The 19,583-nt window shown below is 39.6% G+C and overlaps 1 long non-coding RNA gene across 1 annotated transcript; it reads left to right on the top strand.

The window, feature by feature from the left end:
• The first annotated feature begins 10,528 nt into the window (after positions 1-10,528).
• Positions 10,529-15,896, top strand: LOC131152149 (uncharacterized). Its single transcript, XR_009135855.1, has 3 exons — positions 10,529-11,258; positions 11,585-11,649; positions 15,634-15,896. It is a non-coding gene; the product is annotated as an uncharacterized LOC131152149 (long non-coding RNA).
• The last annotated feature ends 3,687 nt before the right edge of the window (positions 15,897-19,583 follow it).

The following is a 19,583-nucleotide window of genomic DNA, read 5'->3' as shown; positions in this document are numbered from 1 at the left end:
GTAACCACATGGCCTAAGAACGCAATCTGACTCAACTAGAATTCACACTTCTTCAGTTTAGCATACAACTTCTTCTCCCGCAGAATCTGTAACACTAACCTCAAATGTTCCATGTGCTCTTCCGTACTCCTCGAGTATACCAGAATGTCGTCAATGAATACTACCACGAATTAATCAAGGTACTCATGGAAAACCCTGTTCATTAGATCCATGAACACTGTCGGAGCATTCGTCAGCCCAAATGACATGACCAAGAACTCATAGTGGCCGTATCTGGTTCGGAAAGCAATCTTCGCTACATCCTCCACTCTAACCCTCACCTGATGACATCCTGACCGCAAGTCAATCTTTGAAAAGACCCACGTCCCCTGCAACTGGTCAAAGAGATCATCTATATGAGGGTAAAGGATAGCGATTCTTCACGGTTACCTTGTTAAACTCACGATAATCAATGCACATCCGCATCGACCTGTCCTTCTTCTTCACAAACAATACTGGAGCTCCCCAGGGTGAAACACTAGGTTGAATGAATCCCTTGTCCAGTAATTCCTATAACTGCTCCTTCAACTCCCGAAGTTCTACTAGAACCATCCAGTACGAAGCTTTAAAGATCGGTGTCTTACCAGGCAACAACTCTATCATAAACTCCACCTCACGATCTGTAGGTAAACCAGGTAAATCAACTGGAAACACATCCGGGAACTCACTGACTACCCGAATATCCTTGAGCCTCAACTCATCTAGCGGCGGTTCCTTCATACAAGCTAGGTACCCCTGACATCCGTCCATGAGTAGCGTCCTTGCCTGCAATGCTGATAGAACCTGTAGCGTCAAACGTACACACGATCCCACGAATTCATATTCCTGTTCCCCGAGAGATCTAAACACTACTACCTTCCTACGATAGTCGATCACCACATAACTAGAGAACAACCAATCCATCCCCAGAATGATATCGAACCCTGACATGTCATATACCACAAGATTCACCGGTAGCAGCTTCCCCTGAATTTCCATTGGACAGTCTACCAACATCTTCCTACAGAAGGATACAATCCCAGATGGCGTAGTAACAAATAACACCTCATTCATGTCTTGGGTCTCAACCCCACATCGTCCTATAAAATTCACAGATACAAACGAATAGGTTGCTCCCGAATCAAACAAAACAGAAGCCTTATTTGAAAGTAATAATAAGATACTTGTCACAACGTTCCTTGCATGCTCAGCGTTCGCTGGAGTAAGAGAATATACTCTGGCCGGAGCTGTATTCATCTGAACGGTTCCTCAAGGTATCTGATTACTCCCTCAGTTCACACTAGATGCAGGCACATCTCGCCTTGGTGCATGACAATCACGAAACATGTGACCTGACTGGCCACAGTTGTAACAATTACCTCCAAACAACTAACACTCACCCTCGTGCCATTTGTGGCATCTAACACAACATCCACGAGTCTAGCTCATCTAAGAATCCTAGCGTTCGGTGTTCTAACGGTAACACGAGCCCTTGTTCCTCTTCTTCCACGATCTCTGACGAGATCCTATCTGAGACCCAGAAGGTACTATCCTTTTCCTCGATTCCTGATCCACCTCATCCTCTCGGATACCAGTCTCAATCACTGTGGCTTTATCCACCAACACCGAGAACTCGTGGATCTGCAGCATACCCACTAGTCTACGGATATCCTTCCTCAAGCCCTTCTCAAACCTCTGAGTTTCTTCATACTCGCTCGAGATCAGACACGGCGCAAACCGGGACAGCTCTATGTACCGAGCCGCATATCCTTGCACCTTCATACTCCCTTGAGTCAGAGCAGAAAACTCATTTGCCTTTGTATCACATACAGAAGTTGGTAAGTATTTCTTAAAGAACACCTCCTTGAAACAGCTCCATAACATCTCCTCAGGACCACCCCTCTGCTTCTCCAGCAGATTCACTACAGTCCACCATCGACTTGCCTCCCCAAATAGTTGGAAGGTGGCATAAAGGACTCGCTGTTTATCCGTGCAGTGCAGGACCTCCAAGATCCTTTCCGTCTTCTCCACCCAGTCCTCCGCCATCATTGGGTCAGGTCCTCCAGAGAACGTCAAATGATGCATGCATGTGACCTCTCAATGGTGCACCCCACATCAATAGGAGAGCACTCGCATCTTCTCACACTCCGCCCGATCTCCCGTAATACCTGCCTCGTCAAATCTCTAGGCACAGAAGGGGACTCATCACTCACAGTCTCCTCGAAGCTACTACCCAAGTCATTATCCTTGGGCTTCATTTTGCAACACAATAGGAATCTATCAGTATCCCTACACACATACAGTTAACACAATGATCTACACTAATCGTGTTAACTACTCCCTGCCAGGTCTAGGTCTGTCCTATTGCACCAATAAGAAAGTTATCAATGATCTGCCCTACTTTTACTAGAATCGTCATCCCAAGAAAAACACGAAGTACCTTCGAAAATTCCTGGTGTAGCAACCGAACAACCCTCAACCAACTCTACCCATATCCAACATCCTATACTCTGGTACGTACTCACAGCTAAGCCTAACCAAGTCTACAAGACCTAACAACCTGGTCAACTCTGATACCAAGCTGTCACGCTCCAAACCTCGAAATGGGACCCAGGGGTGAAAATGTAACCTAACATGTCCCCATATCATACAAATCACCCATAGATACAGTGCAAAGGATGAGGGTCCGACCTCGTGGGGTTCCTAGGCACCCTAAACATATCCAAACACAATCATATACGCAGCGGAAAAAGGTCATTCTATATATATACATATGCAGTACCATACCAGAGTTTATACAAGAGCAGGAACATGCTCTACCAAAAACGTACAAATGGGTGCCCAAATACATTTCAAAATGGCAACCCACCAAAAACAATCCTAGCACTTACCCAAGCGTTAACCGCAGTACACCGACCACTACGCTCCCTACACCAGGATGCTAGTTTCGATTACTCGAAGGACCTGTAAAAATGTACGTACAGCAGATGTGAGACACCTCTCAATAAGGAAGAACACAAGTTATATTGGTGTGTGGCATATGAGTGTTATCATGACATCCTAACATGCATAGTTCGATAGTCAAAACAATCAAAACCAGTTCCAGTATTTTCACAAAAACAAGCAATACAATCTGGTATCGTCACACCCTTCAGCTCGAAGCCAGACTGTCTAGTGGTATTTCACACCCTTCGATAAAAATCAGCAATCTGGTGATATTTCACACCCTTCGGCCAACATCGGCTGTCTGGTGATATTTCACACCCTTCGACAAACGCCGGTGCCCCCGGTAACCTAGCATAGCATCAGCGTTGAACCAGTGTAGATCTGGTGTTCGCACACCCTTTGGCTTGAAAGCCGGCTAATCTAGTAGTATTGTGCACTCTTCGAAAAAAGCCAAATTTTCAAGCCTAGAACAATTCGGAATCCCGTTCCTATTCACCAAGATACAACATATGCATGCTCATATAATCAAATAAACCACACCCACTTGATAATCTAAAATTGCGGTTTTCCAAACACATACAGTTTAAACAAGTCAAGGTACGACCATCTCTATAACACAATATAAATCAACATATACATTTGGTTTTCAAAAAAACCAGAGATGCAGCCCGTCGCCCCCTTTTTTCCAAAACTGTAATCATGAAAAACCCATAGTTTTCCCCGTTAGATCCCTCCAAATGAATAGCCAAAACACACACACGACCGTGAACCACAGTTCTACCGAGTTCAATTTCAAAAATAGCCGATATAAACACAGTTCCCCTTACCTTTTCCTCGAATAACAAATCCCGAACTCCAAGGCCCCTAAACAGTGAACCGAGTTCCAAAACCTACAATCAACAGTACAAAATATACTCACAAGATAGTTTCCTACAAAACTATCAGATTAGAAATGAAAACTGAGCCTTACCTTAATTTTTCACCAAAACCCAAAAATCTCCGAAACGGGATTCCAATACGTAGAACTTGTAGAGAATCCTTCCACGATCCTCGTGGTAACTTCAGATTCACGATTCTAGTGACGAATAACGAAGAAATCTAGAGAGATAGAGAGTTGAGAGAGTTCTAGAGAGAGAGAGAGAGATATTTGAAGTTTTCTTCGTTGAGAAGTAATGAAATTTCTATTTATAGCCCCTTTGACCCGTCGACGAGATGGTGTACTCGTCGACGAGGCTCTATAGTCCTCTCATCGACGAGACGGTGGATTCATCAACGAATCCTGATATCACCGGTTCCCGAAACTCCTCGGCTTCTCCTCGTTGACGAGCCTCTGAACTTCATCGATGAGAGATGCATGACCTTCCTCGACGAACTCTGGCTTCGTCGATGAAGCCTGTTCAAATACCAATTTTACCCCTCTCGTATTTATTTAAACTCACTTATCACAGTTTGGGTTCTTACACTCTCTCTCTCTAGGATCCTTTTTCATTCGTAGTCTATTTCAACGATGGGAGGTTTCTGCGTGGATTAGGAGAGGAAACTCTACAGTTATAGCGGATCAGATCGTCGTTTTGAAGATTTTTGGGATTTTCCCTAAAATCGATGTAAGGATCTGAATTCATTTTTGTTTCTATAAATCTGTAGTAGATTGAATAATATTGAAGTATTGTTCTTTGGTTTTAGATTTTGAGGATCCCGTGTCGTAGTTTTGGGTCAATAAGCTTGTGTTTCAGTTTTCGGGATAAAGCTAAAGAGATTTGTTTACATCAGTATTTTTTAGAAAAAGAAACCATAGGATATGTAGCTTATATTTATATGTACTTATTGACTGCTTATTTACAAAGTTTTACCAGGTATAAACGTCGATTCTTACAATTTTCACGATTTTACGTTTTTGGCAAAAATGAGGTTTTTGGCATATGATCTCCAAATTTCTTAAACTACTTTATTTGCACTAAAACTAAGATAGGAGATGCTTGAAACTCTTAATAGCAGCAGAAATGATATTTTACGAACCAATTCATATGAAATGTATAATTTACTAAATAAGTGTGACGTATGATATGAATTGAATCTATACTGATTTGAGATGTATGTATATGAACTATGGGAATTAAGGTTCCAAGTGATTATCAGAAAATGCAGAAAACATGTGCTGCTTAGATACCGTGCCAAGTATGAGAAAAGGGTAAAACCGAGAGGTTACGAGCCGATTTTTACCACAGTATGAATGAAAGTATGCATGAATGAGATTGTGAAAATACTAGAATTGCAAAAGTGATTATGTTTTAATGTAAATTACATATATGATATTGGGACCGCAGCTTATCTCATTAGTATATGAAGCCTTAAAAAGCTTATATTTTGTAGGCTCGGTTCAGTTGCCAAAATAGAGGTACAGTGCAACCACATGTAGTTATTTTTCAGTGTGGGTACCTAGTAGTAGGCTTGGTAAGAAGGGCCACTGGTCAAAAGGGATCATGGTGGTGATGGCCAATTTGGACTACAGTATGTTATGATGCCTGACAATGCCTGCACGAACAGGGCTTGATGAGTGCTTTCTTATCGCACAACCCTTGCCACAGAGAGTTACTGGCATTGTTATGATAGTTTCGAGCTTGATAGTGTTCTAAATATGCATATACATGATTTAAAAGCTTTACTGGGCAAAGTCACGGGTTTGAGTACCGAACGGAGGGATTGTACAGTGTATAGGCCTGTACCCTACCCTAACCTCGAGAACTCTCACTTGCAATGATGTTGGGTTATACATAATCAGGATTTATATATGTACTATATATACATTACGACATTGAGAATGTGCAATCTATGTAACCATTTTCAAATAAGAATATAATTGTACAGTCACACACTGATGTAATATCTTCCTCCTTACTGAGAAGTGTCTCACCCTAATCTTACAACCTTTGTTTCAGGAATTACAGGAAATCAGTCATAGTCTTCTAGAAAGATTTTTGTGCGTAGCGTCTTGTTAGCTGACGTAAGTTTTGTATGAGTTCTGGGTTTTTTAGCCAGGATGGGTTTTATTTTTGAAAACATAATATAGTTTATGTTTTACGTACGTGTGAATGTATATACAAGATAGTTAGGTACTCTGGTATGTCTATTACAATCCATATGAATGTTTATGTTTTTCGCAATATATGTGATTACAGATCATTATGAAATACATGTATGTCCCTATTTAGGGCGGGTAGATATGTATGTTCCCAAGATTTGTATAGATTATGTATGTATAGTAACACTCTAGGGCCGTATTAAGGGCTAGGGCGTTACATGGGTTGTTTGAAATTACACAATATAGAGGGCCACATACATGTATAAATGAGACTCTCTCGCAATACCACCCGCAACTGAAGTCCCACTTAGTAGCAAATGAAATTGTAGAAATTATCAAAAGTGACGCTGGTGCTTTCATTGCAGCTTTGCAAGCACACTTAAGGTCAAAGTACCAGTACCATGTATCGTACAGAAAGGTATGGCTTGGGAAGCAAATGGTAGTTGCAAGGGTGTTTGGAGATTGGGATATTTCATATCAAATGATTCCAAAGTGGATGCATGCTATGTGTGAAACAAATCTTAGTACAAAGGTGAAGTGGGCGTGGACAGAAATCCCTAATGCTAACAACGCTGCTATTTTGACATGTGTGTTCTGGTCATTTGTAGCATCAATAGAGGGATTTCGTCATTGTCCTCCAGTTCTCTGTGTGGACAGAACACACTTGTATGGCAAATATAAAGGTAAATTGTTAATTGTAACAGCCCCTGATGCAAATCAACAAATTTTTCCTATAGCGTTTGCCATCGTTGAGGAGGAGAGCATGCGCACATGGTCCTGGTTCCTTAATTACATTAGGGATGAAGTGTCTAATTGCAATAATTTGTGTCTTATATCAGATAGGCATGTTGGTATTCTTACTACTGTTCGTTAGAATAATGACTGGCAACCGCCGCGTGCGCACCATCGGTTTTGCTTGCATCACATTGTTAGCAATTTAAACCAAAGGGTGCACAATACGATGCTCAAGAGGATGATTGAAAAAGCTGATAGGGAGCACCACGTTAGGAAATTCAATAGTAGGATGGAAAGAATCCTAACAGAGGGTGGGCCAATTGCAAAGTCCTTTTTTGAAGAGATCCCTCCTCACATGTGGACGCAACGCCACGATGGTGGCGTCAGGTACGGAAACATGACCACGAATCTTGTTGAATGTTTTAATGTCATCCTAAAAGGAACTCGCAGTCTACCAATAACGGCTATTGTCTAGATGACATTTTATCACGTTGCGCAGTACTTTAGTGCCCGATGGGAGGCATCTCGCCAAGCAATGGAGTCGAGGAATGGTTACACGCCACATATGTTGTTGCAAATGCAGAGGAGGGAAATGGCGTATGCTGGACATGAGGTTATCAACTTCAACATTGAAAGGGGGTTGTTCAGTATTCAAACTGCACCACGACCACCAAATAAGGGTCGAAATATTCAAACAGTTGACATAAAGGGACGCCAGTGTAGATGTGGGAAGTAGCAGAATCAACACTACCCTTGTTCTCATTTGTTAGCTGTCTGCGGTGCTAGGAGATTGGAGTACAGTGGTACAGTGGCTATATTGACTCTTGTTTCACGGTGTAGGAGCATTATGCGACATATATATTGGACTTCATCCCAGTCCTCCATGAACAATATTAGATGGATCTAGTGGCACCAACATTATACGGTAACCGAAAGTTGCTTAGGCAGAAAGGACGCTCCAAAAGTTCGAGACTATGTAATGAAATGGATGTACAAGAGGGCAGTCAGAGGATACGGTGTGGGTTTTGCCACAAAGAGGGTCACAAACCGCAATCGGTGTCCAAGGTTGCTTAGGAGGTCATGACCATGTTGGACTATCATAATAACTTCAAAATATATGCTAGATGTGTATTGTACTTGAAATTTATGAGTTACCATTAAGCTTTTTAGCTTTTGAAAATAGTGAGTTGTACTTGAGTTCTATTCCACTGTTCTATTTCGATATTAATTTATTACATGCTCAATTTATAATTATGAATTTATAAAAATTTCGTACAGAAAATAGAAATACACTTTTTTCTTGTTAAATATGCTTATTATTATTCATTGTTTGAAAAAAAAAAAAAAACATTAAAGTATACATGCATAATGAAATAGCTTGGGTCACTAAGTCCTACATGGTCGCGGTCTCCTCTCTCTGGGTAGCTGTTGGCGTCATTCTTGCGGCGGTTGAAGTTGCCTTCTACGACGTCCAGTTGGCCTTTCTACATCATCATTACCTTCAGTTGTTGGTGGGATATGTTCTTCCAGTCCAGCATCAACCAACCCCCCATCAACAAAGAGATCAAATGGGATCGACGATGAGCTCGAAAATTGGTAGTATTGTTGTTGTTCCCAATACATTAGAGGTGGGTAGCTTTGTGTGGACTGCAGAGCCTCTGACTGGTATGGTGTATTAGTGGATGCCCCGTACTGATGCTGATACCCCCCATATGGCATATGGGAAGAAGAAGCCTCTGCGTGTCAGATGGAGGTCTGTGTCGGTGTGAACTGCGGTGTTGATGCTCCCCAATCACCTTGCGTCCACTGGGATGGTTGGGTGGGAAACCCCCCCTCAAGTCGAACATGACCCCCCTACGGCTCCGGAGAGGTCCACCGTGACCTCTCCTATGTGACACCTGCTTAACAGCTACAATATCATCATCCAATTTGGGGCCCTCTGCGTCGACGCAGGGAGACCTATGAATTGACCAACGAGCTTCCTCAGTGACAAACTGCATACACGCCTCTGCAATCGGTGGAGCGGGACATGTCGGGACACAGTCTGATAAGTGGATGCTCCCCATCATGTGCTCTTATAACAAAATATCTTTTGAAAATATGAATAATTTAATGATAAAGGCGGGGTATGTTCCTTACATACGTTTAGTAATTTTTTCACTCACCATTGTCATGTGTAAACTAGCGGTTCTTCTCACACTACGAATTATGATGGACCGGTACCAGTCACTATATCCGTCTTTCGCCCGTGGAGGTGTATGCCTAGGGAGTGGAAGCTCCCTAAGTATGTAGATGGCATTGTTCGATTTGTGTTGCCACATCTGGACGGTACACTCGTACTTATTGCGCTAGTTGATTTGATGACTGCCGCACTGGTCACAGTCATGTAGATCCGAATTATGGTTGTCGGGGTCGTAACCTATCTGAGTTGGACAAGGGATCTACTGCCTCAGCCCAAACTACCGCATTACATGGTCTGGCAAGTGCCACTCTATGATCTGAAAGCAAATCATAGAAGTACGAACAAGCCAAATTTGTACACCTATGAGGCATATTGGAGGTAGATTCGCGTAGACATCCGCAGTGTACGACATCCATATAAAATGCTAACAATGAATTTATGTCATAAAATTACTACAAATAATAAACGTTCTGAACCCATATTGAACGATTCAAATGCAATAAATACGGTATTACCTGGTCCTCACGCATTATATCAATGTCATATCGATATGACTGTAGAGTATGCTGAGGGACGTACGCAACATGAAATGAAGCTCGCTATCTGACCACAAGTGGGAACGGGCCATCGTCGACATCAGCAGGCAAATGTGGTAGGCCAACTCTACTTGGAGCAAGAAAGGGCACACGCTCTCATGCCCAAACTTGCATGAGGAATAACGCACCTCCAACTGATTGTGCCTGCCCATGACCAACCTGGTACATCTCTCTATACATCCATGCAAGGGTAGCACTACCCTAGCTATACGTCGACACCCTCTCCAAGTCACTCAGCAGCTGGAGGAATATCAACAATGCATAGTACTGCGACTTGTTCACAAACAACAAGTCACACATTAGATGTAGTATGTACCCTCGAGCGTACTACAATACAACCTCCTCAGATGCTTTATTAGCAAGATTAGGTAAGTTCCCATCCATCCATGTCATATACAAGGATGCATTGTTTCGTCCGCTCTGGCTAGTGGGGGATTGCATCCAAGTAGGCTTTGACACAACATCTCCCAATCTTGCTGCATCGTGCCCATAATAGTGTCGCCATCTAATGTGCGCACACACTGACGCCCTTTAAAGATGTTAGAATGATCCTCCTCTCATGTCTTGTAGGAATAATGTACAGTCTCCAAGTCAATATAGATGAATCAAGTGGATCAAATTTCATCTCTATGTGTTAAATATAGTGGGGAGTGTGCAGATAAAATAAATATTTATCAATTGGCTGATAGTTGGAGGATGATATGAATATATATATATATATAGATAAAAAAATTTATCAAATTTTAAAAAAAAAATTTAAAAATTTTACCAAACCGACTTTACAAAAGTCAATTTGGTCACCCTTTTTTTTAAAAAAAAAAGGAAATTTACACTCCTTTACGTACGCATGGTCGTGCCATGCAGAACCGCCCCCTCCCCTCTCTCTCCCCTCTCCTAACAGCCATTAATACCCATCCCCTCACCCTTTTTTGTTTTCCTGCATGCATACATCCCCCCATCCCCTCTCTCTTCCCCTTCCCCTCTCTCTTGGTTTCCCACTAACGCGTATGTGCCCCCCTCCCCTCTCTCCCCTCTCTCTTCCCCCCCGCAGACTCCCCTAGCCCCCCTTTTTTTATTCGGCTAACACATCTTATAAAAATATAAAAAAAAAAAAAAAATATCACAACTTTTGAAAAGTAGGTGTGATATAATTTTATAATTTTTTTTTCATTTCATTCATTATTGTGTTTTTTGTTTTTTATTTATTTTTTAATATTTTGGTTAAAAACTCGAGAGCCATGATATCCACAAGATCCGCGAAGCACAGCAAAACGTAATATATAGAGACCTCATCCCCAAAACCCTAGTCAGTCGCCCACGCCCATTCACTAAAACACTTGTCGTCTCTTCCGCGCAAATGGCAATCGCCAAAGCTAGGGTCATCACCACCGTCACCTTCACTAGCAGTCTACGGCCGCACGTCTTCCCTCTCTGCCCTCGTCCGCAAACGCCTATTGTCGTCTTCCCCTGCTGCCACTATGAGCACTGTCTAATCTTCAGGGCTCAGCCGGCGGCGAGGGGGCTACTGGGCAGCAGATGATCGATTGTTACATTCAAACCCCCGCGAAAGTCGTCGGAAGATGAGTGTTCTCTGCTTTCTGTTTCGTATTTGAGAAATTGTGCGAAAGGAATTGATCCGTCCTTTCGATGAACGCCTTCAAGGTGCATGAAAGTTGAGTTCCGTGGCCTAGTGGCTCTATAGGTACTCATTTCTATCGAGATCTGCGTGAATGCATGCGGAATTTGTTATTTTATCATCAAGTGTTTGATTTTTTGATTCTATTGGTTATGCTTTTGAGTTCTGTGTATGGTGGTGTATTCGTGGTGAAGAGGAAGGAAAATGGAAGATTTAAAATATTTCATACGAGAGATATTTTGAATTTAGCTGAGAGATTTACGACGAAACCTCAAATAAGCTTGAAGATTAGTTTAATTGCTTTTTGTCTATGGTTTTGTATCTCTGTTCCAAGATCGAGTTTTTCACCTGTGTTTGGAACTTAAAATTCACTTCTTTATTCGTGGTTGCAGATCGGCTGGTGTTCTGTTTGCGCCTCCTGATTCATACTTTGATTTTGGGTATAAAGACTCTGGGGGTAAGCCTGCAAATAATTTTGGATGGTACTTGGCGGACATTGAACTTCTATCTTAATTCATAGCTGTGCTTTATTTTGTAAATTCTGTGGAGTCGCAGATCATTAGTGGAAGGGATTGATAACCTTGTGCAATGTGTGTTTTAAATATTCGGTTGACATTTCAATAACGATAGGTTTTAAGTGTAAAATAAAAAATAGAAGAAGATAAAGAGTCTGTTTGGTATTGAACTTGAATAATGCTTTATGCTTGAAAACCGGGAGCAGAAAAATTAAAATGACCCAACACATTTGGCCAGGTGTATCTAGACACTGTTTTTAAGAAGGGTAAGCTTTGGTATCCTGGAACAGTATTGGAGGTATCTGGCTAGCACACAAGGGTGAGCTTCACACTCACTTAGGTCCCACACTCGTGTGTTGGAGATATACTTCCTGGGATATTTTTTTCCAGGAAGCTATTCATTTACCTTTGAAGAATGTTTGCATTTTTTGGGAAGTACAATTAGTAGTTTTCTGAATTTTTTAGATTGGAATCCATTAACAAGCGAAAGCAACCAGAAAATAGATTATGTTTTCTGCATTTTCTTTTTCCCCTGTTTTTGTGATAAAAAAGTATTTCCCAAAAATGAGCTTTGAAAGCCATTGCAAACAAGGCCCTAGATTAACAAATTTGCAGCCATCTTGGCAAAGCAAAACAGTCTTTATGACACTGTTTAGCTTTGAATGCTAATGGACTCAAAATAAATGTCTTTCTTAGCTGTTCTGCTCTTTTTATACCAGTGGAGCTGCCGATCAGTGGAGATGAAACATGAATTAAAGCTTCAACAGGCCCTAGATTAACTAGTTTACAGTCCATCTTGGCAAAGCCAAACTGTCTTAATGGCAATGTTTGGCTTTGAATGCTAATGGCCTAGCAATAAATGTCTCTCCTAACTGTTCTGCACTCTTTATACCTAGTGGAGTTGCAGATCAGTGGAGATGAAACATTAATTAAGGCCTTTGCTTATTATCTATTTAAAAATATAAGTCAAGTGCCCTACTCCTATACCCATGATTTTAAATGACTTAAAACATTGGATTAACATTTCAATAACGAGTGGTTTTAAATGTAATAGGAAAAATAAAGAAAGATGAAGAGCCTCCTTGGTATTCCATTTGAATGGCGTTTTTGGTTTAAAATATGAGAGGGGAAAAATTAAAATGACACAACACATTCGGCTTGGTCTTTTTAAACATTGTTTTAATAATGTTATTTTTTTTGAAAATACAGCAAGTGGTATCCTGAACTCTCTGGATTGGAATCCATTAACAGGCTAAAGCAACCCAAAAAATGACAATGTTCTCTGCATTTTCTTTTTCCCTTATTTAGTTTTTGGTAATGAAAATAATTTTTCAAAAATGAGCTTTGAAAGCAACTGCAAACAAGCTCTAAATTAAAAGTTCACAGTTGGCAGAGCCAAACAGTCTTTATGGCAGTGTTTAGCTTTGAATGCTAATGGACTCGTAATAAATGTCTGTTCTGCACTTTGTAAAACTAGTGAAGTACCAGATCAGTGGAGATGAAACATGAATAAAAGCTTTTAACTTTTATCTGTGTGTATAGATAAGTCAATTGCCCTCTTACCACCTTGACTGTAACAAACCTAAAATTGGGTCAACACTTCAATAGTAAGAGGTTTTAAATGCAATGAAAAATATTGAAGAAGATGAAGAGCTTGCTTTCTATTGTATTTGAATAATATTTTTTGTTTAAAATTATAAAACATGAAGGGGGGGGGGGTATTTAAAATGACACAACACATTCAGCATTTTGTATTTAAACACAGTTGTAATAATTTTTCCATATTCTGGAAAATACAATAAGTAGCTTTCTGAACTCTCTAGAGTGGAATACACTAGCAAGCTAATGCAACCTGAAAAATGATGTTTTCTGCATTTTCCTTTTCCCTTTATTTTTGGTGCTAAAAATTGTCTATCATAAATGAGCTTTGAAACCAATTGCAAACAAGCACTAGATTAATAGGTTTACTGTCCATCTTGGCAAAGCCAAACAGCCTTTATGGCAGTGTATCATTTTGAATGTTAATGAACTCACAATAAATGTCTCACTTCACTGCTCTGCACTTTGTATACCTAGTGGAGTTCCAGATCAGTGCCAGTGGAGATGAAACATGAATTAGCCTTTGTTTGATATCCATATATTTGAATGTCCTACTCCCCTGATGATATCCAACTCTTATTTTTCTATCCTTGTTCCATATTTGGAAAAGCCAAAAACTCTTATATATATGGTCCATGGAATTGACATGAAACAACTGTTTCAAAATCTGTTCTATTCCTTGAATGAAATAACACAAGCTTTTGCATGAGTATATTTTCTAAATTATTATATCAATATACAACTTCTGTTACATTTTCTTGTCAAAGCTGCTCTAATGTTTACATTCTTTGATCATTTTGATGGTATTTATAAGTTTTGAGTGGGAGTGATTTTCTTTAAGTTATATTTCCCATGATAACGATTATTTTACAGACCTTACTTATCTTATGCCATTGTCTTTAAGTTATCTCAAGTCCATCTTGGCAAAGTTAATAGCCTTGAATTGGCCATGTTTGGCTTTGAATGCTAATGGACTCATATTAAACATTTCTCCCCTGTTTCTGTGCTTCTTAACATTGTGAAGTTACCGAATCATAGGGGATGAAACATGAAAATGCAGCTGTTGTACAGTATTTTTGGTTTTAGTGTGTCAAGCCACTCCTCTCTTTTTTTAACACCCCAATATTTTTTAAAGTGACACACAAGACGTCTCTACTCTCTAGTGTGTCAACCGATTCACCTAAAAGTTCATGCTTAGTTTTAACTTGTATTTTAAACTCTTTCTAACACGCACCCACAGGTGATAGCCTATTGGACTCTAAGAGTGGATAAAGCCACCTTACCTTGTGTCAAAAATTCTAATTTTAATTAGCAGAATAGGGGCAGTGAGGATTGAACTCTACATCTTTTTGAGTGAAAAGGCCTTTTGCTACTAATTTAAAGAACTGATTTGCTTAAAGTTTAAGATTAGTTTGAACTTGTTAGATGAGACCCTATGATGTAGAACAAGCTACCACAACATTCTTGGATCGATCCCAAGAAACCTTCTCTAAAATTTGTATTTTAGCCCCACCTCTGAATGAAACTTTTTATCCCCGAGTTGCAACCCAGAACATGTGCACAGAAAGCCCCAAAATTAGCCCTGATGCATGGTTTGTTTTGTTTACCAGACTTGGTTCTGTTGCAAGCCCAAAAAATTTGGCTATTTAAATGTCTTATCAGTAGGTTTTTGCTAATTGCAATTTATTTATATTTCCTAGATGTTATCATATTTTCATGATATTTTTACGGTAAATTATATTTCATAATTTACAGCTTAATTTTACTTTTTTAGAATTTTTCGGTTGTTTAAGAGTTTTTGGGATTTGAGAGTCTAAAAAATCCTTGTAAAGTTGCCGGTCATCTTAAACAATTTGAATGGTAAATTACAGTTTACCTATATCCGTTTTCAAGAAGTCCTGGAACTGATCTAGGAAGGATTAATTGCCTGACATCAATACCTTTACGCCCAAGCTATTCCCCCTCTCCCCCCCCACAACAAAATTCTAAGTTCTCTCTAACATCAGTTGATTATCCTGCTCCTTTTTGTAGTTTGTTTTGCATCTCACTTGTAATAGTATTGCAATTTTTTGCCTATTGTTGTTGCATTGTCGGTAAAATGCTGATTTTTTTTAATTGAAGTTTAGTTATACTTGTTAGCTGTGCAAGTAATCTCCATTAAATATTGGGACTTCCAAAAGGTGTCTGGAGATGAATATTTTTCAAGAATTTAATCTATAATCTTTTAGCTAATTTTAGTATTGCAAATTTTTTTTATTGTTGCTCTTGCTTATGATATCTTTGTTTCCTTTAGCCCTTGTTAACACAAATTTCATGTTATTCCTTAGGTTGAGAATTCTTATGCATTAGGTTGGCTTGGTTATTTTGCCAACTAGTTACCAAAATCACCTTTGGAGTAGGATGCCATATGCAGTGTGTTACAGTCCCACTACAAATGAAAAAATAACTTATTGGCCTTGGAGTGCTTTGAATCAATTTTTGTAAGAATATTATGGGCCTGTGGGCCTTGTATAAAGAACAGTCGATATTTTGTATGTAGTAGAACCATTGACAGTGAAAGTGAAATAAAAGTAGCTCCATTTATTTACTATTAGTTTGTATTAACTTGTGCTGTGTACCATAGTGTAAAGAATTTTGTGGTTGCTTTTTGAAAAAACAGTTGCTGCTCAAATTTAGAACCCTACGCCTACAGTGCTGTTGAAACAACCAAACAAGGCGTGTGGCTTTGTTTTGCCTCGGTAATTGCTGAGGTAGCTGCCTATTGTGCTCTGATCAAATGTAGGAAGGACCATATGGAGTATCATGGCTGTTAGTTAATATTGGTGCATACATTGGCCTGTTACAATCCCCTACCTTCCCCCAAGCTGAATTATGAAGGCATGGATAGAGGTGGCAAAATGGGCAGGCAGGCCGGGTCTGGGCGGGTCACCGGCGGGCCGAGTCGTAAACGGATCGGGTCTTTAACGGGTCAAGGTTAAACGGGTGCCAATCATATAAATCCTAACCCACTGGTTTAGTAAACGGGTGGATTGCAGGTTACCCATTTTAAAAAAATATATATATATATATATATTATTTTAAAATTTTAAAATCTAGCACATCTCTCTCTTATTTATTTAAAAAATTAAAGTCCCAAATTTCAGCACATCTCACTCTCACGGCTGAAGGGGTATCAAGCTTCCTCACTCACTCTCTCAGAGTTTCTCTCTCTCTCTCTCTCTCTCTCTCTCTCTCTCTCTCTCTCGGCTTCCTCACTTATCAGATTCAAACAAAATCAGTAAACTAAGCAAGTAAAGCTTGAATGACCACGAGCCAGTTGGATACGGAGACAAATACGGAGACGAAAATTGGGATGGAGATGACAGCGAGTCTTGAGAATGACCAGATCTGCCACACAGAGACGAAAATTGGGATGGAGATGACAGCGAGTCTCGAGAATGACCAGATCTGTTCTGGCAGATCAGACCAGACATGGGTGGAGAACTGCGGAGTCAAAGTTCGAACTGACCTATCACCTGCGAGGCTGTGACGTTGCGATTGCGAGAGTCGAGGGCTTGAGAGGCGAGAGGATATGCTGTAGGAGAGGAGACTATTTGCGAGAGAGAGGCGAAGTCGTGGAGTCGGGATTGGGATTTTGTGAGAGAAGGAAGGATATTGTAACTGTGCAAGTCTGCAATCGGATGATGATTGATGAAGATGGCCACCCATCTCCCACGCGACGAAGCAGAAGGGACGAGGGTAGTGAAACCCAGCAGGAGGCAGCCGCGGCCACAAGGAAATTTAGGGTTTAAGGTTAATGTGTAATATATATATATAGGAATAGGAGCCAAATAAACGGGTCACCCGTTGGGTGACCCGGTCCAAACCCGATTGACCAATTTATAAACGGGTCAACCCGTGACCAGCCCATTTATTAAATGGGTTGACTTTCTTAAACCCAAACCCGTTTAAAATGAACGGGTCTGGGTGACCCAACGGGTTATGACCTGTTTTGCCACCCCTAGGCATGGATTGAATAGGGTTCTATGTCCTGTATTTAACTAACTAGTTATAGTTGTACATGCTTTATTCTTTGATTTATGGTGGAAAAACTGGAGAAAATTTGTGGGTATGTGGTGCTTATGCAAGATTGAGTATTTCAATTTAAATTTGATTGTTAAATTAAATTTTGATTAATCAAATTAAAATTGATTAAATTGATCTTCCAAGCCCATATCCATAAATAGTGAGCTTTAGAATGGTAGGGGATAGCAAAATAGATTGAAAAAGAGAGGATTTGCTTATTGAAAAATTGAGAAAGAATTGTGAGAAGAAAAGGTTGGAAGTTTGAGGGTTTGAAATTGAGAAGGTGAAGAAAGATAGGAGACCAAGAGGTCTGAATTGCAGAAGCGGTCAAAAATTGATAGGAATTTAGGAGGCTCGGGCAAAAGGAAGAGGAAATTGCGAAGGGAAAAAGATAGGTACTTATAAAATTTGTATTAATTTAATTTTAATTTTTGGAAAGTGCTGAATTTTGAACTCAAGATTTATAATTAGTTTTTAAATTCAAAAATAATAAAAAATATTTTTTTTCCAAATATATCAAACATGATTTAGTATTTAACTCGAATTTGGAATACTTGAGTCGAAATCCCAGATCCGAACATCCATACCTAATTACCCCTACACCAGATTCGAGGCCTGAGTCCAACACAAGTGACCCAAATACCAGCTTGGATTCATATTGAACCCATGACTCACATCAAACTTTGATTTGGGTCCATTGATCCTTTGACCGCCAAAATCTATTTGATTTTGTCCCTAACCCAAATTCATCTAAACCTAAGACCCAAGGCCTTATTGAACCCAAATCAATTTAAAGCCTGAAGTCTCATACCTAACCCAATAAAATTTATTAGGCTCAACACAATTAGGTTTTACCATCCTAAACCTAAGTATAACCTAGAATAGACTAGCCCATTTTAAATTTGAACTTAACTGTTGGCCCAGCCCAATTAAATTTAACCTAATCTGAGTCCAGTATAGTTAGCTCAATAAGCCCAACATTCCCCAAATTAAACCCTAGCCCAACCAACTTAAACCTAACCTACCACTTAACTTAGGTTAAACTTAACCTTAACTTTACTTTAGTCCAACTTCAGTCTAATTTTAGTTCAAATAAAAATTAAGCCTCAATTTCCCTTATTTGTTTCTCAAGGGAAAAAAAAAAACCAAAGAGAAAGGGATCGGGCCTTTACCTTCGATTGATCTGTGTTTAGATTTGAAAAATAGGGTAAAGAGCTTGAAGCTCTCTACCATGGTGGGCTTTGTCCAAACTTGCACAATGAGAGAGAGAGGGGGGATATGAAAAGGGGGGGAGAGAAAGAGAAGGTTGTTCAAGAGAAAGAGAGGGTGAGCAGTGGAGACGAGAAAAAAGAGAGAATGAGCAGTGAAGAGAGACGATTGTGCTAGAGAAAGAGAGAGAGAGAAAGTTAGTGGCAAAAAAAGATGAGAGAGAGAGAGAGAGAGAGAGAGAGAGAGAAACAGGACATGTGTCACTGTATGGACGGTGACACGTGGCATACCAGGACCGTGCGTTTTGGAAGCGACTTTGCACGATCTTGGCCATTCAATGTGTTTTCTCTAGACGGTTAGATTGTTTCCACATCAGCGATCCTCATCAAATGTCCAACGATTGTCATAGCTTGCATTAGTTTATTGAAAATATATATATTAGCATCACGTGTTGCCACCATTGGTTGACACGTGGCAGCCCTTCCCTAACCGAATCAACCTGGTTCGACTCTAGTTAACCTAAGTTAACCTATTGACCCGGTTCAAATCAGCTGAACCAGTTTGACCTGTGCTTAATGGTATGGTTCATTTTATTTAATTTTAAAATTTTATTTTTAAAATTTTAAAATTGGGAATAATTTGTACCAAAATTTTAAAAAAAAAAAATCAGAAAAAATGTTTCAAAAATCAAAAAATAAATTAAAAATGTGTCATTTTGACTCAGATAACAAAAAAAATGAAAATTTTAAAAAGTACCAAAAATAAATAAAATGGAGAAGAAGTCTTTAAAAAGAATTCTAGAGAATTGCAGAAAAATGTTGAAAAATTTTTTAGAAAATTTTTGGAAAACTTGAGAATGTTTCAAAGACTATTTTTGCTAATATTGAATGATTTTGTTTGATTATTATCTATATATATATATATATATATATATATATATATATTCTTTTTTGGTGTGTGTGTCCTAATGATTAAACAAAGGATAAATAAATTGTTTCAAACC

Source organism: Malania oleifera, chromosome 3 (assembly GCF_029873635.1).
Source record: "Malania oleifera isolate guangnan ecotype guangnan chromosome 3, ASM2987363v1, whole genome shotgun sequence".
NCBI lineage: Eukaryota > Viridiplantae > Streptophyta > Magnoliopsida > Santalales > Ximeniaceae > Malania > Malania oleifera.
Note: the sequence above shows the minus strand (reverse complement) of the source record. Positions and strands in the feature narration are given on the sequence as shown.